The sequence below is a fragment of the Ictalurus punctatus genome, chromosome 19, assembly GCF_001660625.3.
Source record: "Ictalurus punctatus breed USDA103 chromosome 19, Coco_2.0, whole genome shotgun sequence".
Lineage (NCBI taxonomy): Eukaryota > Metazoa > Chordata > Actinopteri > Siluriformes > Ictaluridae > Ictalurus > Ictalurus punctatus.
Genome location: NC_030434.2, coordinates 25,072,496 through 25,099,349, shown reverse-complemented (window position 1 = coordinate 25,099,349; position 26,854 = coordinate 25,072,496). Strand labels below are relative to the sequence as shown.

The following is a 26,854-nucleotide window of genomic DNA, read 5'->3' as shown; positions in this document are numbered from 1 at the left end:
TCAGCATTGTGTAACTCTATTGTAGATGGATCATAAGCAGCTCTATGTTAAACTCTATCTTGGATCCACTAGCCTTCACACTGACTCTTTCTGAACGTGACCGGATGATCGACGTTGTTATGGGAGACCCTACAGCTGAACTCCTCCCCCTTTTCCCAGAGGTCTTTGCTGAGGGTCAGGGTGCTGCTGCGGCTGTAACGGCCGTTCTTCTCTTCTTCTGCGCTGGTCAGAACCTCGTTCTTCACCTGTGAGCCGTCCACTGTCCAGCTCACCAGCGCCCCCTGTGGAGAGTAGCCAGACAGCAGGCAGAGCAGCGAGGCCGATCCCTCAGACAGCTGCAGAGGGGACGGAGGGAGCAGAGACACGGAGGGAGCTGTGGGACCCGCTGGAGAGGAGAAACACACACACACACACACACACACACACACACGCACACTCACTCTCTCTCTCTCTCTCTCTCTCTCTCTCTCTCTCTCTCTCTCTCTCACACACACACACACACACGAAGGCACACACACACACACAATTTGCATTGCCAGTCCATGCTTCAGTGCTCTGCGAGTGTTTATAGCCCTGTGACTTTAACACTTCATGACTGAGAGCTGCTGCTCAGCAACTTCACCCACAGCAACCATGACTTTGATCAGCGTCTTCATCTGCACACTGGCCCTCTGGACTCAAGGTGAGAGTTTAACATCAACTCACAGCCTCACACACTTCATTTCATACGAATTCTACACCACTTTACAGCATAGAAACACAATCTATGTTTCTCTTCAGGATCCAGAGGTCAGGTGACTGTGACTCAGACTCCTTCAGTGCAAACTGCTGATCCAGGAAAAACAGTCACCTTCAACTGTAGAACCAGTAGCAGAGTGTATGTTGGTAACCGTCTCGCCTGGTACCTGCAGAAACCTGGAGAAGCTCCTAAACTCCTGATCTATGATGCTACTAACTCATACACAGGGACTCCAGCTCGTTTCAGTGGCAGTGGATCTAATACTGACTTCACTCTGACCATCAGAGGAGTCCAGACTGAAGATGCAGGAGATTACTACTGTCAGAGTGAACATTATATCAGTAGTAGCTATGTGTTCACACAGTGTTAGAGCGCCGTACAAAAACCTCGGTCAGTGAGAGTGCACAGAGAAGCACTGCTGCAGCTGGGAGCGACTGCAGGTGCTGAGGGGGAGGATGTGATACAGCACAATGACACACACTGTGGACGAGAGAAAACACACCACACTAACTCACTAATGCACACACACATCTGTGAGAGGAGTCCACCTTTCTCAGCTGTGGACATACAAACAATTCCTCATCATTCTCATTCACTGCTTAGTAATTATCTCTATCCTCATTTAGAATGTTAAAGAAAGTATTTATTATATTTATATTTTGTTGCATATATGATTTACCAAAAGAGTTCTTTATGGTTAATATCAAACACTTTTATAGATTTAATAATTTATTATAATAAATTTAATGTTCAGTGTATAGAGCCACATTATAGAGCTGACATTTAACTGAATGTGTCTTTAATTATTAACAAACCATTAGATAATAATAATAATAATTATTAAATCATTAGATATGATTAATTCAGTCTAGCATTCTCAAATCAGTATAAACACGAGAATTATTTAAAAGCATAGCAATTAATTTAAAAATAAATATAATAAACAAATGTAAAATGTCATGCAGAAATACACATGTAAATGTTTTTTATATCTTAATCCTCTATATTTAAAGAGTGTTTTAAAATAAATACATTAATTTCAGTAACGCAGCAAGGACACTGAGTGATACAGGAGTTTGTGTGAAACGTGTGAATATGATGTTTTATTTGTAAGTAATTGGATGACATTAATTAGAAACTCTGTAAGGCACTGGTTGTATTTTTACATTAATTATTAACTCCAGTGTTTTACAGTTTCATGACTTTATTGCAGTGTGAAATGTAAAACTTTTGTCTGGTTTTCTGTACAGATTCTTCAAAAACACTGCAACATCAGCAGCATCAACAACCCGAGACCAACAACAACCACACAGAAGCTCTGACCAGTCCTGCTCCTGACCAATCCCAGTCTGCTCCTGACCAATCCCAATCTGCTCCTGACCAATCCCAATCTGCTCCAGATCAATCCCAATCTGCTCCTGACCAATCCCAATCTGATCCTGCTCAGACTATCTCCAATCTCACCCATTTCTGCAGAATGCTTGATCAATCCCACCCACTCCCCCATACAGTTTAAACATTCCCACCCACTCCTGCAGAAAGTTTAAACATTCCCACCCACTCCTGCAGAAAGTATGACCAATCTCACCTGAGGACTGTACCACAAAGCAAGCTCAACAGTCTTGGGGCTTCAGTACAATAGCCGACTTCACTTAACAAAACATTCATAAGCTGGGTTTTCTGGTATGACGACGTGGGTTAATAACCGGTTAAGTCGAGCCAGGCTTTCCTCATCAAGTCCTGTGCACATTCACTTTAAAAAGAGCAGATCTCACTCTGATCCAAATGCTTGTTGGAAAAGCTGGAGACGGATCGGCTAAAATAGCTGACCGTGTAAATAAATCAGTTGTAAGAGGTCATTTTATTTTAATTCACATGACACTTGATGTAAAAGTAATTGTAAATGAAATAATTAGCAGTAAATTATGAGTAATTGTTAATCCTTTAAGCTGCAATCCCAACAGCGTTAGGAGATCTTGGCAGCAGAAAAGACCAAGTATAAAATATTTTACAAAGTGGGCCACTTGTCTCAATGTTCTTACTCACGTCATTGTCTGATTTCTTCCTCTGACAAAGTGCCCTGATAGTGTTTTTGTTACAGATAATAGGAGAAAGAATGAATAAATAAAACCTGCCTGTGGTCCTCCACCTCCAGATTATACACTGGCTGAAGAATTGGCCCTTTAATGGAGGACCATAGCTCTGATATCCCTCTTCTGACCCAGGTGTCTCCAGCATATCAAAGTCTGGCCTGGCAGCACTACACATGAGGTGATTATTGTGTTCTGAACACAAGTGACTTTAGTGTATTCAATACATTACTTCTAGACAAATTTGAACATAATCCTGATATACAGATGATCTCTGTGTGCTCTGAGAGCTCTCTGGGAGGAAACTCACTCGCTCACTGCTTTCATATGAAATTACCACAGTGATCTACACAAAGTCTTGTACATTCAAATTTATCTACTAGCAATATTTTCCTGCTTAATCCACAGGGGAAAAGCCTTCCTCCAACCTAGGACCCCCATCTATAGCTGTACCAGCGTGACCTCAGAGGTACATCAGTATTAAAAATGTGAATTATCTCACAGGGAGTTTCTCCTTCCTAATCATGCTTATACTGTGCAGCACTGTTATCTTTACAGTCTTAAACAAGTGAAGTGTGACTTGAGAATCCCAAAGGTCATTTCTCTCCTGATCCGAGTTTTTGCAGGATCTACTTAAACTGACCCTGAGGTCCAGGCAGTGTCAATGGAAATGGAGTCAGGTACTTGCAGACGTACCCTCTCAGGTGTCTCCAGGTAGCCCATTAAATTAATCTATGATGCAGAATGGACAGGAAAATTTTAAGAAAAACATTTTAAAGCAAATCCATATACAGTAAGGTCGTCATCATTCATACCAAGCTGTACATGGTGATATAGTGTACACTCCCTGAGAATACGAGTCCTGAACTGACCCAGGCTAGTAATGCTGGTGGTCAGGGACTGAACACAGGTCGTATAAACAGGGGAAAATGGTTTAATGAGGTCCATATTCATGTTCTGTTAAAGCCCAGTTACTACTAGGGTTAGGGTTAGATATTTCAGCAAGTCTGAAAATGAATACTCTACCTGAACACTGATGCTATGCACTGACTGTAGAACTGCAGCTGTTTTTCTCTGAATATATTGTCCATAGTAGCTTCAGTAAAAGAACAACTAGTTATGGTCAACTCCTACTTATTAAACGTCTACATGTTTACATTCACACGAGTCATTCAGCAGCAGGGTGCAGTGTGATAAACACAGTCAGTGCTGAAATCAGACAGCTCCTAAACAGCTGGAAATTCCATGTACAATAGAGTTCATGATTCCAGCTGGATCCAAAACTTTATTGGACTATTTTGGTGTAATTTCACAAAGTTAGGAATACTCTGTACCGGTGGGATTGTCCTCCTGTGCTGATGCTCCTGTCTAAGACTAAATATAGTGAATAAAGTGTAAATCCTTCTGCTTATAAAGTTTCAGACAGTTTTTCTGTAGTAGTGTTGAAGACCTGGTCAGTGTTCCACATTTAAAAGAAGGTGATGAATTATGCTTAATTTCATGACTGTCATCACTGTCTGTGTCATACAGAGTTGAAGTGTCGAGTCATGAAGGAGCTCAAACTGGAATTTTGATAAAATGAAGAAATCAAAGTACAACAGACACTTAGCTTCACACAAACAGACTGATTTAGTGTTTAACCTGAGAGAGAGAGAGAGAGAGAGAGAGAGAGAGAGAGAGAGAGAGAAAGAGAGAGAGCAGTGAGGTGTAACTGAGATTTGCATTAACAGGACTGAAGAGTTTCATTTCTCCCAGAATAGCAATTGGCAGTCCATGCTTCAGTGCTCTGCGAGTGTTTATAGCCCTGTGACTTTAACACTTCATGACTGAGAGCTGCTGCTCAGCAACTTCACCCACAGCAACCATGACTTTGATCAGCGTCTTCATCTGCACACTGGCCCTCTGGACTCAAGGTGAGAGTTTAACATCAACTCACAGCCTCACACATTTCATTTCATACGAATTCTACACCACTTTACAGCATAGAAACACAATCTATGTTTCTCTTCAGGATCCAGAGGTCAGGTGACTGTGACTCAGACTCCTTCAGTGCAAACTGCTGATCCAGGAAAAACAGTCACCTTCAACTGTAGAACCAGTAGCAAAGTGGATGGTGGTACTGATCTCGCCTGGTACCTGCAGAAACCTGGAGAAGCTCCTAAACTCCTGATCCATGATGCTACTAGCTCATACACAGGGACTCCAGCTCGTTTCAGTGGCAGTGGATCTAATACTGACTTCACTCTGACCATCAGAGGAGTCCAGACTGAAGATGCAGGAGATTACTACTGTCAGAGTGAACACTGGATCAGTGGTAGTGGAGTGTTCACACAGTGTTAGAGCGCCGTACAAAAACCTCGGTCAGTAAGAGTGCACAGAGAAGCACTGCTGCAGCTGGAAGCGACTGCAGGTGCTGAGGGGGAGGATGTGATACAGCACAATGACACACACTGTGGACGAAAGAAATCACACCACACTAACTCACTAATGCACACACACATCTGTGAGAGGAGTCCACCTTTCTCAGCTGTGGACATACAAACTATTCCTCATCATTCTCTTTCACTGCTTAGTAATTATCTTTATCCTCATTTAGAAAGTTAAAGAAAGCATTTATTATATTTATATTTTGTTACCAAAAGACTTCTTTATGGTTAATATCAAACACTATTATAGATTTAATATTTTATTATATGATCTTTAATATTCATTAAACGATTCACATTATAGAGCTGAGACTGACATTTAACTGAACCTTTCTGCAATTATTAATAAACCCTTAGATAATGCTTTTCTGTATAAAGTCATCAAAAACAAAATAAATCAGCAGCACGGTCAACAACCTGAGCCCTACAACAACCATGCAGAAAGTCTGACCAATCCCACAAGGTGTTGCAGAAAGTCTGAATAATCCCACCTGCTCCTGATCAAACTCTGACCAATCCCACCCCACCCAGTCTCACAGTACAAACGTTTCCATGTAACTTATCTGTAGCTCCTTCTACATGTTGAATATCAATGTTCTGGCACAGGAATATGTGTATTTCAGAATCAAACCATACAAAACAAAGAAAGAGAGGAAGGGACTGGAAGAAAAGTTCAGTGAGCAGGAGAAGTTTAAATCAGTGGCGTGAGGAGAGGAGGAGTGGAGCTGTAGAAGACAGGAGGAGGAGAGAGGAATAACATCTTATATGATAGTGAGGGCGTGGAATGTCCAAAACGTCCTACAGAGGAGGGTCGAAGGCCGTGATTAATATTCACCTCTATGACATATTAATATTCATTCACATTACAAGCAAAATAATGCTGAAAACATGTGTACATGAAATTCCAGGCATCTCTCCTGAATTTTAGAGTAAAGAAGTGAAGTGTCCCGCTTTGACAGCGTCACGTGTGAAAGTAGAGTCCAACAAGCAGAGAATCTAAGAAGTACCGTTCTACCTGTGTTTGGTATTTCTAAATTTGTATAAGGAAGATTATAAGCTTTTTATGATGGTTTTATTTTTGTATTTTATATGAAACGGTGATGATGGTTAAAGAAAAGTGATAGAAAATGTAATATTTTCAAAAGCAACAGATAGATTTCACTCGCGTTGTTTACTTCCGGGTCGCTAGAGACATCACTCGGGGCATTTTATAGATCAATCAATTGTAAACACGGCATCACAGACACAATGAAAAGAGAAAGTGAGATTTACTGACACTGTAGGTAATGGTTCAAATGCAGTACACTTCACAAAACTCGAGTTAAAAGGTGGAAAAGACCCGTATGAAGACATTGTTATGAAGGACTGGTCAACTGTTCTGGATTCTTTCCCACTGTTGACATACACAGACATCATGTGTCACCTGGTAAATGGGAAAAGTGCTTATAGCTTGGAACAAATGAAAGCATTCAAGTTACTTTAATAATAAAATGACTTTATTTGTGGATTGTTTAGAGATGTTCAACACACTGTACTTAACAACTGACATCTCCTCATCTCCATACTGCTAAGGTTTATTTATTTACTCATCTTATAAAATGTAACATTGCACCTTAATGACTGAATGTACTGTATATGATATGAATAAAAGCTCAGTGTTACTGTCTGAACATTCTGGTGTAAGCTTCTTTAAGAACTGTTTTAAACTGCTCAGGTTGGGAAAAATCATAAAGTGGTACCGTAGCAGGTGAATTACACTCGTCTTGTCAGTTTAAGAAGTTATATGTAGGTCCAAGTGAACCAGCCCTGAATGATCCTGCAAATATGATTTTCATGACGAAATTGAGTCACTCAAGTGCAAAATGTAGGTGATGTTGACCCTTAACATACAGTACAGTGATGGTGATTTTAAATTCTGCTCTCTCCCTGGTGGGGAAAAAAACAATTCTGTGTGAACATGTGCTTTACAGTATTGATGTGTTTATGATTGGACCAGGTCTGAGCATGTGCAAGTACATTTTATTTTCTTTCAATAAACATTTCAAAACAATCAATGATGAGTGCAACCTTCAGTCCAAAGTTTCTGTGAGAATCCACTGGCATTGTTTTACTCACTTCTTCTCTCACTGGACGGTAGATTAAATCTTTCTTTATTATATACATTACATCTACTGTGGTGCTTGAAAGTTTGTGAACCTTTTAGAATTTTCTATATGTTTGCACAAATTAGACCTAAATCAACATCACATTTTCACACAAGTCCTAAAAGCAGATAAAGAGAACTCAATTAAACAAATGAGACAAAAATATTATACTTGGTCATTTATTTATTGAGGAAAATGATCCAATATTTCATAAGTGGCAAAAGTATGTGAACCTCTAGGATTAGCAGTTCTTTGAAGGTGAAGAAGAAGATTTATTTATATAGGGCCTTTCCAAAGCTCAAGGTCGCTTTACATAGTATATATATCAAATACATAAGATACATACAAATACATACAACACAAATGTAATAAACTGAGGGAAAAAATCATTGAAAATACATTTCAAGCAGATATGTTTTTTTTTTATCTGGGTCTTGAAACTAGGCAGAGAAGTGATGTTACAGAGAGTAAGAGGTAGTGAGTTCCACAGTTTCAGAGAAGCAACACAAAATGACCCTCCACCTGCAGTGGACAGCCGAAATCTAGGAATGGACAAAAGGCCAAGTTCTGATGATATAAGGGACAAGTCAGGAAGTATGGATGAAGTACGTCAGACAAGTATGGAGAAGCAAGACCATTTAATGCCTTGAATGTTAAATTAGAGTGAAGTGTTTTCAATCAATGGGATGACAATCCCTTGTGACTGAGCACCATATGTAATTAAAAAAACAGGGATCTATCAACGTCTGACCTTCACAACACATGCTTGTGGGAGTTTATCATTGCATGAACAAAGGACGTTTCTGAGGAGCTCAGGAAAAGAGTTGTTGATGCTCATCAGGCTGGAAAAGTTCACTAAACCATCTCTAAAGAGTTTTGATGAGTTTACTGTGAACACTCTTCCCTCTCTGTTCCCTTGTTAACACGTTTCCTCTTTGTCCCTTTGTTAACTCTTCCACCACTGCACAAAACCAGTTTCAATCAGGTACGGACAGATAAAGCTCCTAACCATTTGTGCACATTGCTTTGTCTCCCAGAGTACCATTTACTCGCATTCCTATGACTTCCTGAATACCATATATGGAGTTGTTCCTCTCTTACACTGAAATGCTTCCTGTTTTATGTAAATATGCCCTTCCGCCTAGCCAATCAATAATTAACCCATTGTCTCTGTTGTGTGTCAAGCATGATACATATTCTCTGATTTTCTTTGAATAATGAGAGAGCTTGCCATTTGAATTGTGTGTGTCTGTGTGTCATTTGGCAACTCTTCCAAGCGCTTGGTGCAGGAAGTGTGTAGCGGGGCGAGGGCGCCTTCTTTTATTCTTTTCTTTTTTCTTAAAAATCGCAACCCGAAGACCACATTCCTAACAAGTTTGGACTCCACCAAACCACAGTCAGACAGATTGTGTACAAATGGAGGAAATGTAAGACCATTGTTACGCTCCCCAGGAGTGGTCGACTAACAAAGATCACTCCAAGAGCAAGACATGTAATAGTCCATGAGGTCACAAAGGAACTTTGGGTAACTTCTAAGCAACTAAAGGCCTCTCTCAGATTGGGTAATATTAATGTTCATCCACCATCAGGAGAACACTGAATAACAATTATGTGCATGGCAGGGTCGCAAAGTGAAATCCACTGCTGTCCAAAAAGAACATTGCTGCCCCTCTGCAGTTTGCTAAAGATTGAGGACAACCAGAAGGGTATTGGAAAAATGTTTAGTGGATAGATGAGGCCAAAATAGAATATTTGGTTTAAATGAGAAGAATTATAGTTGGAGAAAGGACAGCACTGCATTCCACCTTATCCCATTTGTGAAACATGGTGATGGTAGTGTCATGGTTTGGGCCTGTTTTGCTGCATCTGGGCCAGGACGGCTTGCCAACATTGATGGAACAATGAGTACTGAATTATGCCAGCAAACTCTAAAGGAAAATGTCAGGACATCTGTCCATGAACGGAATCTGAAGAGAAAGTGGGTCACCAGCAAGACAACGAGCCTCAACACAAAAGTTGTTCTACCAAAGAATGGTTGAAAAAGAATAAATTAATTTTTGGAATGGCCAAGTCAAAGTCCTGACCTTAATCCAATAGAAATGTTGTGGAAGGACCTGAAGCTAGCAGTTCACATGAGGAAACTGTCATGATCTCCCCTGTAGACAGCGCTGCAGCTTGCAGCGTGCTTGGAGAGCCGGAGTGCACTTGTGTGCACGAGCCAGGGGCGCAAGTGCTCAGCAAGCACACGCTCTTTGAATGTTGATAACTGTGACATTGTTTACTATGGACACGTGTGTTTGTTTTGTTTCTGTTCTATCTCCTACCTCTTTTGTCATTGTTGTTCGAGTGTTTAAGTGCTGTCAGCACTTAACGCTGATTATGTTTGTTATATATACCCCTTGCCTCCCAGCAAACGGCGCAGAGTATTACGTTAGTTAAGTTACCTCGATAGACAGTTTAGTTTAACATAGATTAGTTCTCAATACCACGCTGTTGTCTCCCACCTCTCGTTTCCCTGTTCACGTTTCATGTTTTGACCTCGTTTCTTGTGACCTCGCTTTTCATTCCTGCCTAGCCCAGTTTATGCACGACCCATTGCCTGTTTCCGACTACGCCTCTGTTTCACGTTTTGGATTTGTCTGCCTACCTCCTCTTTATAAAATGTCTTTACCTGCACTTGCTTCCGTACTCAACTCCCTTACGTCTTGGGTTGTGACAGAATACTCCGCCCTAACGTGGATGCAGCAGGAAGACTGAGGAGATATCACACCAAGAAAATGCAGCAAGCCATCCAGCTGTGAATTCGATCCAGTTTCCCCAGTGGACTAGAACCGATCTCCCAGAGCTGTTTGATGGTTTCTCAGGTGATCCTGAATATTTTCTTGGGGACTGCCAGATATATTTTCCCAGCCTAACAGACCACAAGCCCGGCGAGAAGCAATGGCTAGGGTTCCTGTTGTCCTGGTTTTGTGGCCCAGCATGCCAGTGGGCACAGCGTTTAGCAGCTAGGGGATCCTGGGGACTGGAAAGTGTCAGTTTGTTTGTGAGACTGGTCATGAGGGTGTATGGTGGCCCAGAATCCTGGGCAATCTTGGAGGATATTGTGGGGGAACCATGCCTCAGAGGTGAACTGGATGTGTCATATACATTATTTTCAGCAGCCTCACATGGAAACCCCAGAACTCCAGCTCGAGACCCATGAGGAGTTTTCACCTGCAGAGCTCCAGCTGGAGGTCAATGCGGCAACCTCGGCACCAGAGCTCGAACCTGAGACCCATGAGATGGTCTCACCTGCCGAGCTCCAGCCGGAGGTCAACGTGGCGACCCCAGAGCTCCAGCTTGAGACCCACGAGGAGGTCTCAGCTCCATAGCTCCAGCATAAAGCCAAGTTCCTGTCAGAGGTTGAAAAGATGACCTTTCAAGCCAAGTTTATGTCAGCAGTCATAGATACGACCTCTCAAGCAAAGTTCCTGTCCAAGGTCGAAGAGCCGCCCTCTCAAGCCAAGTTCCTGTTCCAGGTCGAAGAGACGGCCAATCCAAGCTCTGCTCATGCCAAGTTCCTGTCCCAGGTCAAAGCAGACGTCATGACCAACCAGGTTCTGCTCATGCCTGAAGCCGACGTCACGACCAAGCAGGTCCTGCTCACGATTGAAACCAACTTAACGACAAACCAAGTTATGCTCAAACCAGAGTCTGTTAACAGGACTAACCAGATTCTACTCACGCCTAAAGCCGACATCACGAATAACCAAGCTCTTCTCACGCCTGAAACCGATTTCACGACCAACCAAGTTCTGCTCATGCCTGAGTCTGCTGACACAGACAACCAAGTTCTGCTCAAGCCGGAGTCTGCTGACATGGACAACCAAGTTCTGCTCACGCCGAGTCTGTTGACACGGACAACCAAGTTCTGCTCACATCCCAGTCTGCTAACATGGACGACAAAGTTCTGCTCACACCCAAATCTGCTGGCAAGGATGACCAAGTTCTACTCATGCCTGAAGCAGACTTTATGACTCGCCAAGTTCTCTTCATGCCTGAGACTGACAACATAACCAACCAAGTTCAGGCGGCAACATCAATGGTGAACGACGCTCAGACTCCTTGCAGGACAGAGGAGGCCACTCAGCCACCCTGTTCTGCTGAGGAGGTTTCTCGACCTCCCATTGCAGCCAAAAGCTTCGCTCTGCTGAGGATATCCTCTGCTGAGGATATCGCTCTGCTTACCTGTTCCACTGAGGACATCGCTCTACTTAACCTGTTCTGTTGAGGACGTTTCTCTGCTTACTTGCTCCGTTGAGGACATTGCTCCGCTTTTCTTTTCCGCTGGGGACGTCGTTGTGCCTCCATGTTCCGGGTGAAGCGCCCTTGTGGGGGATTATGTCACAGTCTCCCCTTTAGACAGTGCTGCAGCTTGCGGTGTGTTTGGAGGGCCGGAGTACGTGCGCATGCACGAGTCAGGTGCGCAAGTACTCAGAGAGCGCACGCTCTGTGAATGTTGATAACTGTGACATTGTTTACTGTGGACACGTGCGTTTGTTTTGTTTCTGTTCTGTCTCCTCCCTCTTTTGTCATTGTTTGTTGTTCAAGGGTGTGTCTTCATTGGTTTCAGCCGTCAGCACTTAACGCTGATTATGTCTGTTACATATACTCCTCACCTCCCAGTATATGGTGTGGAGTATTACGTTAGTTAAGTTACCTCGATTGATAGTTTAGTTTAACATAGATTAGTTCTCGATACCAGCTGTTGTCTTCCGCCTCTCGTTTCCCTGTTCACATTTCATGTTTTGTGTTTTGACCTCGTTTCTTGTGACCTCGCTTTTGATTCCTGCCTAGCCCAGTTCATGGCTGTTTGCCGATTGCCCGACCCATTGCCTGTTTCCGACTACGGCCCGACATCGGAATCGGAAACAGGTCCGACATTGCCTGTTTCCTATGCTCCCTGGGATAGGCTCCAGGTTCCTCGTGACCCTGAAAAGGATAAGTGGTATAGAAGATGGATGGATGGATGGATGGATGGACCTTCAAATGTTGCCTGTTTTTGGGTAGTTGCTGCATCTCTTTAAACAATAATGAACTGATACCAACATTCACTCTGAAGATATAAAAACTTGTGAATATATTGTCCATAGTAGCTTAGGTAATAGAGCAAATAGTTACTGTCAACTCCTAATTATTAAACTTCCAAGTGTCTACGTTTACATGAGTCATTCACCACTAGGGTGCAGTGTGACACCATAAACACATTCAATACTGCATTTATTTTAATCAAAAGATAGTTTATGGATGACTTTAGTCTTTGTTCAGGATGACTGTCACGGTAGCACCAAGACAGTGCTGGAGTACAACACCCATAAGCCATTGCACATCACATGCTCTGAACCACCTGATGTGGGTGCAACAAGCAATGAATAAATGGATCAATGCCACAGTGGCATGGCTCGAAGCTATGCACCCCGTTGAGAAATTACTTCAGGAGGAGGCTGCTGACCAGGCTAGGACAATCTCCCACCCTCCCTAGCCCAATGAGCATACCATTACAGCTTGCAGCATTGCTATTGTAATCATTCCTTCTCCCTGCTCAACCAAGGACATTGCTGCACCATCCGCCTCTGACTTAGATGTCGATCTGCCTTGCTGCTATGCTGAGGATGTTGCTCTGCCTCCTTGCTTGGATGAGTACGTTGCATAGTCACTTTGCTTTGTATTGTATGTTGCTCTTCCTTGGCAGAAAACTTCCTCCCACTCTTACTCCATGGAGGTCATCACGCCCCCTCTTGCCACACGGAAAATATCCCCCCTCCCCTTTTGGGATTATGGAAACCTTGCTCCACCCGCTGGCTCCACAGTGGACATACCTACCTTCAATGGTTTGATAGTGGCTGTCACTCCATACACAGGTTGCTCCTTGGACGTTACACCACCCCTTAGCTATGTGGAGGAGGTCACATCTTCTGTCAGCTAAGCAAAGTATAGCGCTCCATATGTAATTCATGTAACATTTCATGTAGAAAGCCATTCATGTAAAATTTAGATTATGTTCACCTAAAACTGTCTGTGTGCTACCATAAAAGGAAAATGCGTTTTGGGGCAATGCATTTTCACACTTCTGGAGCTGAGTGTTAGGCGGGGTTCTGTCATGGTGCCACCGATAAGGCGGTGGACTAAAACAGCCATAAAACCATTGTACATCACGTGCTCACTGCACGCATCAAATCACATGACCACAAGCATCTGAAACTCGTTGTTATGTAATTGTCACAGGTATTTAAGTCAGAAGTGATATTTGCATGAACAGGACTGAAGAGTTTAATTTCTCCCAGAATAGAGCAGAAACTTCACCAGATGTTCAACTTCCTTCAGTCAAACTCACTGAAGCACAACACACAGCACTGTATCTACAGCTAATCGCACTCTCTCATCACACCGATCATCACTATTAACTCCAATAAAAGAACACACAACGTCCAAAACTCAGCTTTATTTCAGCAAAAACTACAGGAAGAGCAACAGGACAGTGAAGAGAGTAAAGACAGAAATGTCAGCATTTTGTAGACTTGAAACTCTATTGTAGATGGATCATAAGCAGCTCTATGTTAAACTCGGTGTTACCACTAGCCTTCACACTGACTCTTTCTGAATGTGACCGGATGATCGACGTTGTTATGGGAGACCCTACAGCTGAACTCCTCCCCCTTTTCCCAGAGGTCTTTGCTGAGGGTCAGGGTGCTGCTGCGGCTGTAACGGCCGTTCTTCTCTTCTTCTGCGCTGGTCAGAACCTCGTTCTTCACCTGTGAGCCGTCCACTGTCCAGCTCACCAGCGCCCCCTGTGGAGAGTAGCCAGACAGCAGGCAGAGCAGCGAGGCCGATCCCTCAGACAGCTGCAGTGGGGACGGAGGGAGCAGAGACACGGAGGGAGCTGTGGTACCCGCTGGAGAGGAGAAACACACACACACACACACACACAATTAGAAGTGATTATGAAATATTTCTGTAACTTTGTGGAACTGTCTGATCTTACAGAGTAATTAAGTCTAATAAAGTCTGACTTCATGACTGAGTTTCATTGAGTACTTTATTATTTGACATCAGTTTCAGTGCAGAGACAAAACAAACATGTTCCACACTGTAATTTATCTGGGAAAAATCATTTTTTATAACAAGTGTTATTACTTTATAGTTCAAACCTTCAGCATATTTAACTGCAGCAAATACAAATGTAGCTGATTACAGAAATATTCATTGTTTAACACAAACACACACAGCAGCTTTCATCTGGATTTTACATCCGCACAAAGTAACTCTATTTATTAAATGTTTATTATAGAGGAACTGCAGAGTTATTGCATGTCGAATATATAGCGAGTGTGTAATTATTACATATTTAACATCAATAATTGTAGATTTGTTGAATGTTCAAGAACATTGATATGGGATCTGTTCTGATACTGAAATGTGTTCCTCATCAGAGCTTAATAATACACAATAACATCAATTCTGCAATTATAAACATAAATAATCTGTTTAGTTTAAGTTTATTTATTCATGTAATTAGTAATGAACTAAATGGATTTTGTGTTAAAAGAAGAAAACACACTTACTGTTCACCACGAGTTTGGAGCCTCCACCAAAAGTCCACCACAGTGATACATTCTAATGAAACCATCGTACAAAAACCTCCATCACACTGCAGTGCACACACACACACACACACACACACACAGACGCACACACTTTGCATTGGCAGTCCATGCTTCAGTGCTCTGCGAGTGTTTATAGCCCTGTGACTTTAACACTTCATGACTGAGAGCTGCTGCTCAGCAACTTCACCCACAGCAACCATGACTTTGATCAGCGTCTTCATCTGCACACTGGCCCTCTGGACTCAAGGTGAGAGTTTAACATCAACTCACAGCCTCACACACTTCATTTCATACGAATTCTACACCACTTTACAGCATAGAAACACAATCTATGTTTCTCTTCAGGATCCAGAGGTCAGGTGACTGTGACTCAGACTCCTTCAGTGCAAACTGCTGATCCAGGAAAAACAGTCACCTTCAACTGTAGAACCAGTAGCAGTGTGCATGGTGGTAGCTATCTCGCCTGGTACCTGCAGAAACCTGGAGAAGCTCCTAAACTCCTGATCTACTATGCTACTACTTTACAGTCAGGAACTCCAGCTCGTTTCAGTGGCAGTGGATCTAATACTGACTTCACTCTGACCATCAGAGGAGTCCAGACTGAAGATGCAGGAGATTACTACTGTCAGAGTGTACATTATATCAGTAGTAGCTATGTGTTCACACAGTGTTAGAGCGCCGTACAAAAACCTCGGTCAGTGAGAGTGCACAGAGAAGCACTGCTGCAGCTGGGAGCGACTGCAGGTGCTGAGGGGGAGGATGTGATACAGCACAATGACACACACTGTGGACGAGAGAAAACACACCACACTAACTCACTAATGCACACACACATCTGTGAGAGGAGTCCACCTTTCTCAGCTGTGGACATACAAACAATTCCTCATCATTCTCATTCACTGCTTAGTAATTATCTTTATCCTCATTTAAATCATTAAGAAAGTATTCATTATCTTTATATTTTGTTGCACATAAAATTTACCAAAAGAGTTCTTCATGTTTAATATCAAACACTATTATAGATTTAATAATTTATTATAATAAATTTAATGTTCAGTGTATAGAGCCACATTATAGAGCTGACATTTAACTGAATGTGTCTTTAATTATTAACAAACCATTAGATAATAATAATAATTATTATTAAACCATTAGATATGATAATTCAGTCTAGCATTCTCAAATCAGTGTAAACAAAATAATTTTTTTAAAAGCATAGCAATTAATTTAAAAATAAATATAATAAACAAATGTAAAATGTAATGCAGAAATATACATGTAAATGTTTTTTATATTTTAATCCTCCATATTTAAAGAGTGTTTTAAAATAAATACATTAATTTCAGTAACGCAGCAAGGACACTGAGTGATACAGGAGTTTGTGTGAAACGTGTGAATATGATGTTTTATTTGTAATTAATTGGATGACATTAATTAGAAACTCTGTAAGGCACTGGTTGTATTTTTACATTAATTATTAACTCCAGTGTTTTACAGTTTCATGACTTTATTGCAGTGTGAAATGTAAAACTTTTGTCTGGTTTTCTGTACAGATTCTTCAAAAACACTGCAACATCAGCAGCATCAACAACCTGAGACCAACAACAACCACACAGAAGCTCTGACCAGTCCTGCTCCTGACCAATCCCAATCTGCTCTTGACCAATCCCAATCTGATCCTGCTCAGACTATCTCCAATCTCACCCATTTCTGCAGAATGTTTGATCAATCACACAAACTCCCCCATAAAGTTTAATCATTCCCACCCACTCCCACATAAAGTTTAACCATTCCCACCCACTCCTGCAGAAAGTATGACCAATCTCACTTGAGGACTGTACCACAAAGCAAGCTCAACAGTCTTGGGGCTTCAGTACAATAGCCGACTTCACTTAACAAAACATCCATAAGCTGGGTTTTCTGGTATCACGACATGGGTTAATAACCGGTTAAGTCGAGCCAGGCTTTCCTCATCAAGTCCTGTGCACGTTCACTTTAAAAAGAGCAGATCTCACTCTGATCCAAATGCTTGTTGGAAAAGCTGGAGACGGATCGGCTAAAATAGCTGACCGTGTAAATAAATCAGTTGTAAGAGATCATTTTATTTTAATTCACATGACACTTGATGTAAAAATAATTGTAAATGAAATAATTAGCAGTAAATTATGAGTAATTGTTAATCCTTTAAGCTGCAATCCCAACAGTATTAGGAGATCTCGGCAGCAGAAAAGACCAAGTATAAAATATTTTACAAAGTGGGCCACTTGTCTTAATGTTCTTACTCACGTCATTGTCTGATTTCTTCCTCTGACAAAGTGCCCTGATAGTGTTTTTGTTACAGATAATAGGAGAAAGAATGAATAAATAAAACCTGCCTGTGGTCCTCCACCTCCAGATTATACACTGGCTGAAGAATTGGCCCTTTAATGGAGGACCATAGCTCTGATATCCCTCTTCTGACCCAGGTGTCTCCAGCATATCAAAGTCTGGCCTGGCAGCACTACACATGAGGTGATTATTGTGTTCTGAACACAAGTGACTTTAGTGTATTCAATACATTACTTCTAGACAAATTTGAACATAATCCTGATATACAGATGATCTCTGTGTGCTCTGAGAGCTCTCTGGGAGGAAACTCACTCACTCACTGCTTTCATATGAAATTACCACAGTGATCTACACAAAGTCTTGTACATTCAAATTTATCTACTAGCAATATTTTCCTGATTAATCCACAGGGGAAAAAGCCTTCCTCCAACCTAGGACCCCCATCTATAGCTGTACCAGCGTGACCTCCGAGGTACATCAGTATTAAAAATGTGAATTATCTCAGGGAGTTTCTCCTTCCTAATCATGCTTATACTGTGCAGCACTGTTATCTTTACAGTCTTAAACAAGTGAAGTGTGACTTGAGAATCCCAAAGGTCATTTCTCTCCTGATCCGAGTTTTTGCAGGATCTACTTAAACTGACCCTGAGGTCCAGGCAGTGGCAGTGGAAATGGAGTCATCAGGTACTTCTTGCAGGCGTACCCTCTCAGGTGTCTCCAGGTAGCCCATTAAATTAATGTATGATGCAGAATGGACAGGAAAATTTTAAGAAAAACATTTTAAAGCAAATCCATATACAGTAAGGTCATCATCATTCACACCAAGCTGTACATGGTGATATAGTGTACACTCCCTGAGAATACGAGTCCTGAACTGACCCAGGCTATTAATACTGGTGGTCAGGGACTGAACACAGGTCGTATAAACAGGGGAAAATGGTTTAATGAGGTCTATATTCATGTTCTGTTAAAGCCCAGTTACTACTAGATATTTCAGCAAGTCTGAAAATGAATATTCTACCTGAACACTGATGCTATGCACTGACTGTAGAACGGCAGCTGTTTTTTCTCTGAATATATTGTCCATAGTAGCTTCAGTAAAAAAGCAACTAGTTATGGTCAACTCCTACTTATTAAACGTCTACATGTTTACATTCACACGAGTCATTCAGCAGCAGGGTGCAGTGTGATAAACACAGTCAGTGCTGAAATCAGACAGCTCCTAAACAGCTGGAAATTCCATGTACAATAGAGTTCATGATTCCAGCTGGATCCAGGACTTTACTGGACTATTTTGGTGTAATTTCACAAAGTTAGGAATACTCTGTACCGGTGGGATTGTCCTCCTAGTACTGATGCTCCTGTCTCAGACTAAATAAAGTGAATAAAGTGTAAATCCTTCTGCTTATAAAGTTTCAGACAGTTTTTCTGTAGTAGTGTTGAAGACCTGGTCAGTGTTCCACATTTAAAAGAAGGTGATGAATTATGCTTAATTTCATGACTGTCATCACTGTCTGTGTCATACAGAGTTGAAGTGTCGAGTCATGAAGGAGCTCAAACTGGAATTTTGGTAAAATTAAGAAATTAAAGTACAACAGACACTTAGCTTCACACGATCAGACTGATTTAGTCTTTAACCTGAGAGAGAGAGAGAGAGAGAGAGAGAGAGAGAGAGAGAGAGAGCAGTGAAGTGTAACTGAGATTTGCATTAACAGGACTGAAGAGTTTCATTTCTCCCAAAATAGCAATTGCCAGTCCATGCTTCAGTGCTCTGCGAGTGTTTATAGCCCTGTGACTTTAACACTTCATGACTGAGAGCTGCTGCTCAGCAACTTCACCCACAGCAACCATGACTTTGATCAGCGTCTTCATCTGCACACTGGCCCTCTGGACTCAAGGTGAGAGTTTAACATCAACTCACAGCCTCACACACTTCATTTCATACGAATTCTACACCACTTTACAGCATAGAAACACAATCTATGTTTCTCTTCAGGATCCAGAGGTCAGGTGACTGTGACTCAGACTCCTTCAGTGCAAACTGCTGATCCAGGAAAAACAGTCACCTTCAACTGTAGAACCAGTAGCAGAGTGCTTGCTGGTAGCTATCTTCACTGGTACCTGCAGAAACCTGGAGAAGCTCCTAAACTCCTGATCTATGCTGCTACTAACTTACAGTCAGGAACTCCAGCTCGTTTCAGTGGCAGTGGATCTAATACTGACTTCACTCTGACCATCAGAGGAGTCCAGACTGAAGATGCAGGAGATTACTACTGTCAGAGTGTACATCAGATCAGTGGTAGCTATGTGTTCACACAGTGTTAGAGCGCCGTACAAAAACCTCGGTCAGTGAGAGTGCACAGAGAAGCACTGCTGCAGCTGGGAGCGACTGCAGGTGCTGAGGGGGAGGATGTGATACAGCACAATGACACACACTGTGGACGAGAGAAAACACACCACACTAACTCACTAATGCACACACACATCTGTGAGAGGAGTCCACCTTTCTCAGCTGTGGACATACAAACAATTCCTCATCATTCTCTTTCACTGCTTAGTAATTATCTTTATCCTCATTTAGAAAGTTAAAAAAGTATTTATTATATTTATATTTTGTTGCATATATGATTTACCAAAACAGATATTTATGATTAATATCAAACACTATTGTAGAGTTAATATTTCTATAATAACTTTAATATTTATTAAACGATTCACATTATAGAGCTGAGACTGACATTTAACTGAACCTTTCTTTAATTATTAATAAACCCTTAGATAATGATTTTTTTGTATAAAGTCGTTAAAAACAAAATAAATCAGCAGCACGGTCAACAACCTGAGCCCTACAACAACCATGCAGAAAGTCTGACCAATCCCACAAGGTGTTGCAGAAAGTCTGAATAATCCCACCTGCTCCTGATCAAACTCTGACCAATCCCGCCCCACCCAGTCTCACAGTACAAACGTTTCCATGTAACTTATCTGTAGCTCCTTCTACATGTTGAATATCAATGTTCTGGCACAGGAATATGTGTATTTCAGAATCAAACCATACAAAACAAAGAAAGAGAGGAAGGGACTGGAAGAAAAGTTCAGTGAGCAGAAGTTTAAATCAATGGCGTGAGGAGAGGAGGAGTGGAGCTGTAGAAGACAGGAGGAGGAGAGAGGAATAACATCTTATATGATAGTGAGGGCGTGGAATGTCCAAAACGTCCTACAGAGGAGGGTCGAGGGCCGTGATTAATATTCACCTGTATGACATTATTATTATATTTATTTATTTATTTATTTATTTAATATTTATGCATATTACAACCAAAAAAAATGCTGACATGTGAACATGAAATTCCAAGCATCTCTCCTGATTTTTAGGGTAAAGAAGTGAATGTAATGTTTCTGTGCTGGAGATCAGTCCAATTCTTAATTGTCTCTGTCTCTTTTTCTACGTGCTTTACAACTGGTGTGTAGATGGAAGCCAGCAGGACTGTGTTATGGTCAGCTGACTCAAGCGGAGCTAGAGATATCGACTTATAGGCACCTGGAACTGGCCCATAGCACCTATGCAAAATTCTGTCCTCCCGTGTGGCACATGAGACATACTGATAATATCCTTTTAAAACTTTGTCCATAACACAATGACCCTTTATAAATTTGGGAGAGTCTGGGGATACAGCGTCCAGTTTGTGCAGGACATTTATCAATGCATCTGTTGCTACAGTCAGTTAGTGAAAGAGTGCATATATACACAACAAGAAAGTATAATTATAACTCGTGTGGAAGATAGAACGGGCGAGTAGAAAATCCAAGCACTTTAATATCCGAGGTGCATCTTTTGTCTCGCACTATCACAGTATTAGACCATCTCTCCTTAGTGTACACACACACACTCCACCTCTACGTCCCTTTCCAGTAGTGTATTTGTCTCTATCCAAACGTACTGGTCCCAGAAATCCACTTACCCACAGACTGTCATCAACCACAGAATCATCCGGCCGTGGTTCAGTCCACACTCATGTCCTCATTCCTGTACTCATATTTGCCTGCAACTCGTCCATCTTATGGTGAAGCGAGCGAACATTGCCCAATATTATTTTGTGCAGCGGGGTAAATCTTTGGTGCACTTTCAATCTACACTTTACTCCTCCGTGCTTACCCCGTTTCCTATTGGTTTTACTTGCTGAAGGCCAGGCTCTGTTGGGCTTCTGCAATATCTCCACAGTTCTCTTGGAGCTTTGCAGTAATTCCACAGGAATGTCTCACGCAGGGTCAACTGATCCACAGCTGAGCGCAGACTCAGAATAAACTCCCTGGTGAGCATTAAGGCGTCTGCTTGACTTTGTCACAGAAAGATACATGCCGCTCCTCCCAAGAAAAACCTCCACCTGGTTTCAGCGGGAGTGGATTATGGGACAGAATTAGTAAAACTCACTTGAATATGCAGGAGATCAGTACTGCCAGACACAACTCATGCTGGCGTGGACAAAAGATGCTCATAGCAGGGATGTGGTCTGGGTTAATATGCAATAAATTCCTTAGGGATAGTTGCCTCTGGTGAGCTTTCTATGGGGAAAATGACATACTAGGCCCTGCTATACAATATAAACATTGTTAGGGTCTACATCATAATGAGAAGCTTTGTTACTTACTCAGGTCGAGGTCCGAGCCTCTGGGGCAAGAGCGGCCTTACGCCTCAGGATTACTCACTGATCACCAGATGAAGAAAATAAACTCCATTCTTAGTCTATTATAGAAAAAGAGGACTCACTAGTCATTTATAGAGTTTATAAATCTCCACCTAAGTGGATTTGGTTTATTACAGAATTGTTTCAAGCAGGATAACAGTTAACAATACAGTAGTTAACTATACCTAATGGTGTAGATCTTCACCACGGACATCTTGTCAAAGAATGAACATATTCAGACATATTATATACATTTCAGCAGGCACGTTGGACCCCGATGTTTATAAATAGCACATTTGGTGTCAACTGTCATCACATCAATTCAGTATATGAGTCAGAGGTTACAAGTTCATTTTTCAGAATAGCACACAATGTACTTTCAAGAGAGAATTTCAAACCTATAAGTCACTGAGCACAAGATGTCAGTGTAACCCACAATATTTGAAGTAGAAAGGCTGAAAGAGTATTTTCTTATAAAACATACCTCAGTAATCTTTGCTTTATTTACAAGTTTAAAATATATATTTTTTACAGTGTTGATCATGTGGAATGTCATGACGAACATACTTTTAAAAACCTTGAAATAACAGCAGCTACAAAAACAATTCATCTCTACATTTGGGATTTAATTTCATAACAGGTTTATCCATGAAACTAGTAAATTAAACCCACTTTACATAATCAAATGGATGATTATGATGATGATGATGATGATGTTGGCATTAGACTCACAGAAATCGTTACAAATGTTGCTGTGGTGTAAATGTAATTAGATTTTAAAGTAAAGCTAAACAGGAAGATCAGCGGTCCTTAAAGTACTTTAAATTATTTTAAAGCTGTACCACATTCCCGTTTCAGGTTAAATATACTAAAGCTACAAAAGATGTAGGCTACCCTTATGAGGTTCCACTCCAGCAACAAGGAACATTACGCTACAGTTTGGTACCTTTATTTCAGGTCACAATTTTAAAATAAGAGATTGAACCGAGTATTGTCTAATTTAGATAAATACCTGATTAACGTCTCTAACCGACATACACAAGATCTTATACTGAGCTGCTGCATGCACACAGCTCATCTCACCATTCTACAGCGTTTGATTTTCAAAGTTTGAACTGATTTTTACTTCATAGAGAATCACACTGAGTCAATATAATGTTCCATTTCTTTCCGGAAAGATATAACACAGGGTTTTGTGTGTGTGTTTTTTTTTTTAACAGGAAAACTTATATTTGTGAATATGGAATTTTGCTATTAAAAGAATAAAATGTATTAAATATAAACCTGACTGCGCTTGTCTCTACAGTTCTCCATAAAACCAAATAATAAATGTTTCCATGACAACAGAAATTGTTCATCAGAAGGAATAAATCAATCCCACAGCATTTCACAATAACGCTGATGTATTTCTCAAACAAGCAAACAAAACAACAACAACAACAACAGTTCTCTTTCTTTTTAATCCTTTTAAATGAATGAAATCTTTTAACTCTGTGATCGTATCGTGAGTACAGTTTTTTGCTGGTAGGCAAAAAATGGCATTTTTGTCTGTTTTGGGGTACCTGTGTTCAGCATTGATTTGTTTTGTGATCTCACACACCACAGTAGTGGTTAATGGCTTATATGAAAGTAGACACTTAAGATTTTAAGAATTAGCAGTTATTTCAAGTATTTCTTCTTTTACCTAGCCTACCTGGGGCAATATATTCAGAATTTAAAAATATATATTTAAAAAAATTTTTTACTTTCAACACAAATGTTTTATCTTCACAGCAAATGTTGATATCAACAACATTCCTGGTCTCAAAGATGCCCCAAGTACTTGTCCATGAACACCCAAAATATGAGGAAGTTATCTCTAACCACTAAAATTGTGTGTAAGGTTATCCAAACACAGGTAAAAACCTCTCTAAACGGCACAAAGCCTTTAAAAATGGCACAAAGCCTTTAAAAATTGCAGACTTCTAGAAATAGCAAACATTAAAAAAAAAAAAAAAAAAAAAAAAAAAAAAAAAAAAAGGCAGAAAATAACCTCTCCAAATGGCACCAAACGTCCCCATTTGATTTCCTCAGCGTCTGAGTGGTCAATCATGTCGAGTTTGGGCTTGTTTGAAAGCTAGACGTATCTATGATTGGTCCATGTGGGTGTCAATCAAGTTAGACTGCCCGATTAAAATTTAGGAGGCGGATTGTTCAGCATAGCCAAAGCAGATTAGCTTTTTATTTTATTTTTTTTTTTAAGATTGTGTCTCAGTTCAGTTTATGGGTAATTACTGAATTCCAGCGTGGTGGGATATCAAATCACTTAATGCATTTTGAAGAGGACATTTGTGACTAAATATGGAACTTTGCGTTTGTTTTCTTCAATAAAGCTGATGGACTTTATACCGATGGAAATGTGCATGATTTATAAAACCGCGAGCGAACCGTATTTTCGTCTATGTAGGTAATGTAAGGGAGTAAACGTTTATACAAGTCCGATCTTGGGTTTAAATGTCATAATTTTATTGTGGCAGTTGTATACGGTGTTTTACTATCAACACCGTATTTCACTGTCTCTGTCTCACTGTTTTCATGGAGAGGTGTGAATTGTTTCCCAGCAGGGAGCTCAAACTCCGCCCCTTTCCCATCCCCCTGCTCACCAGCAGTTAAGCACACAGTCATGAAACTGCACACACAGAAAGCCACCAGGGTCCTGACTAACCTTTACCAGAACTGCGGCGATAAAATAACTCACTTATTTATACTAATACTAATACGCCGGCAGAACAAACGCAAGTGTCGGGGCTTAAGGGGTTTTAAACACATTAAAACAACACATTTTACAACATACCTGCACAATGGAGACATAAAAAGTGGAAATAAGGAGATCGTAGCAGAGGGAATAAAACGAATCGGTTGTGTCTTTATGTTAGACTACAACTTAAGAAAAAAACAAAGGAGACACTCGGAGGTAAAGTTAACTCCTGTATTAACCAGAGCAAGCGCAAAACAACATATCCATGCGCACGGCTAATTACCAATCAGAAGTCACTAAGGGGAGTGATTCCACTTAAAGAAATAGGTCCACTCTATACACTACAGAATCCTACATAAAACACAGGATAACACACAAAGAAATTACGATCAGGCCTCGTAACACAAAGTCGAGATAACTCAACATGAAATAACACATTCGACGTCAAACACGCATCAAGAGATTCATAACATGTTCACTGTAATGCACATTCACAATAAAACAGTTATTTATGTGTTTTGAACCCTTTTTAACTGATAATTCTTACCCACAGCATTTCACATTAACTCTGCTGTGGGCGGTCCCTATTCCACTCGCTAAATGCCATCACTCGCCACATAGATGGCGCTGTTCGCATTTATCCATCCATCCATCTTCAACCGCTTACTCCTTTCTGAGGGTCGCGGGGAACCTGGAGCCTATCAGCCCACAATCACAATCACACACACTGCGGACACTTTAGACATGCCCATCAGCCTACCACGCATGTCTTTGGACTGGGTGGGGAAACCAAAGGAAACCCACGCAGCACAGGCTACCTGGCGAGACCCGAACCCCGGACGCTGGAGGTGTAAGGCGAACGTGCTAACCACGAAGCCACCGTGCACCCTTGTTCGCATTTATGGGAAATTACTGGGTAAATCCTATGTATAATTTCTCTTATCCTCTAATCCTATGTATAATAAACTCTTTGACTTTGTTTGTAATTAAATGTTTTAATATTAAATATTTTAAATTAAATATAATTAAATATTTTAATTTAAACGGAGCAGAAAGAAGTTGCATCAGGAGCAACGGAGCAGGAAGAAGTCCTGATTCAGGAGATGTACAGCTGAGTGCTGCATCTCTCCTACACTGCACCCAGAGGATGCTCCCTGACCAGCTGACGTCTTTCTCTTTGCCTATTTTACAAATATGACTTCATGTCTGTTCAGTGCTACTTCAAATAAATATGCTTGAATAACATTTATGTTTGTGTGTTGTTATATTTTCATGCTAGTAAGTGGTGTTAAAACTCGGTCTAACCATCAATGATCCGGTGTGTTATGATGGGTCGTGTTGTGGACCGGGTGTGGTGGTCCGCTCAGGGCCAGAAAGTCCATGGCCACTTTTTGGTCCCTGTCCACCCGTGATTATTGCTATTAATGCTGCATAACATATACTGAAAATTTAAATATCGATGTTAAAACACTGAAATGAGGCCTCCCCCCCATTCTTACATTTTGCATAGGGCCCGCAAATCACTAAATCCGCCCCTGTCTTTAAGTACTAACAATTCACCATCATTGAGAAAATGGAACAAAATCAGCAAATACAAATCAAATAGTGAGACACTGGCAGTCAGTCTGCTTTCTATATTTTTATTAGCAATAAAAGGATACAGATATACTCCAAAACAGACAATTACAAACATAATTATAAGATAGTCCTTTAAGGATCCAGTAAAACATTCATGTGATACTACTACTACTACTACTACTACTACTTATAATAATAATATACTACTACTACTACTACTACTACTACTAGTACTTATAATAATACTAATATACTACTACTACTAGTACTACTACTACTACTACTACTACTACTAATAATAATATACTACTACTATTACTATTACTACTACTACTACAACGAATACTATTATTATTATTATTAATAATAATATACTACTACTACTACTACTAATAATAATATACTACTACTACTACTACTACTACTACTAATAATAATAATAATAGGTATTAAACCATTAAATACAAGGTATTAAATCATTATA

General features: G+C 40.8%; 2 long non-coding RNA genes across 2 annotated transcripts; both read right to left on the bottom strand.

Annotated features, from left to right (window-relative positions):
* On the bottom strand, nucleotides 1-25,395 carry LOC108261500 (uncharacterized). The gene is made up of 4 exons (XR_008398413.1): nucleotides 24,889-25,395; nucleotides 22,020-22,114; nucleotides 21,527-21,755; nucleotides 1-385 (listed from the first exon to the last, which is right to left on the bottom strand). It is a non-coding gene; the product is annotated as an uncharacterized LOC108261500 (long non-coding RNA).
* On the bottom strand, nucleotides 13,866-15,112 carry LOC128635446 (uncharacterized). The gene is made up of 2 exons (XR_008398417.1): nucleotides 15,001-15,112; nucleotides 13,866-14,330 (listed from the first exon to the last, which is right to left on the bottom strand). It is a non-coding gene; the product is annotated as an uncharacterized LOC128635446 (long non-coding RNA).
* Nucleotides 25,396-26,854: the final 1,459 nt, after the last annotated feature.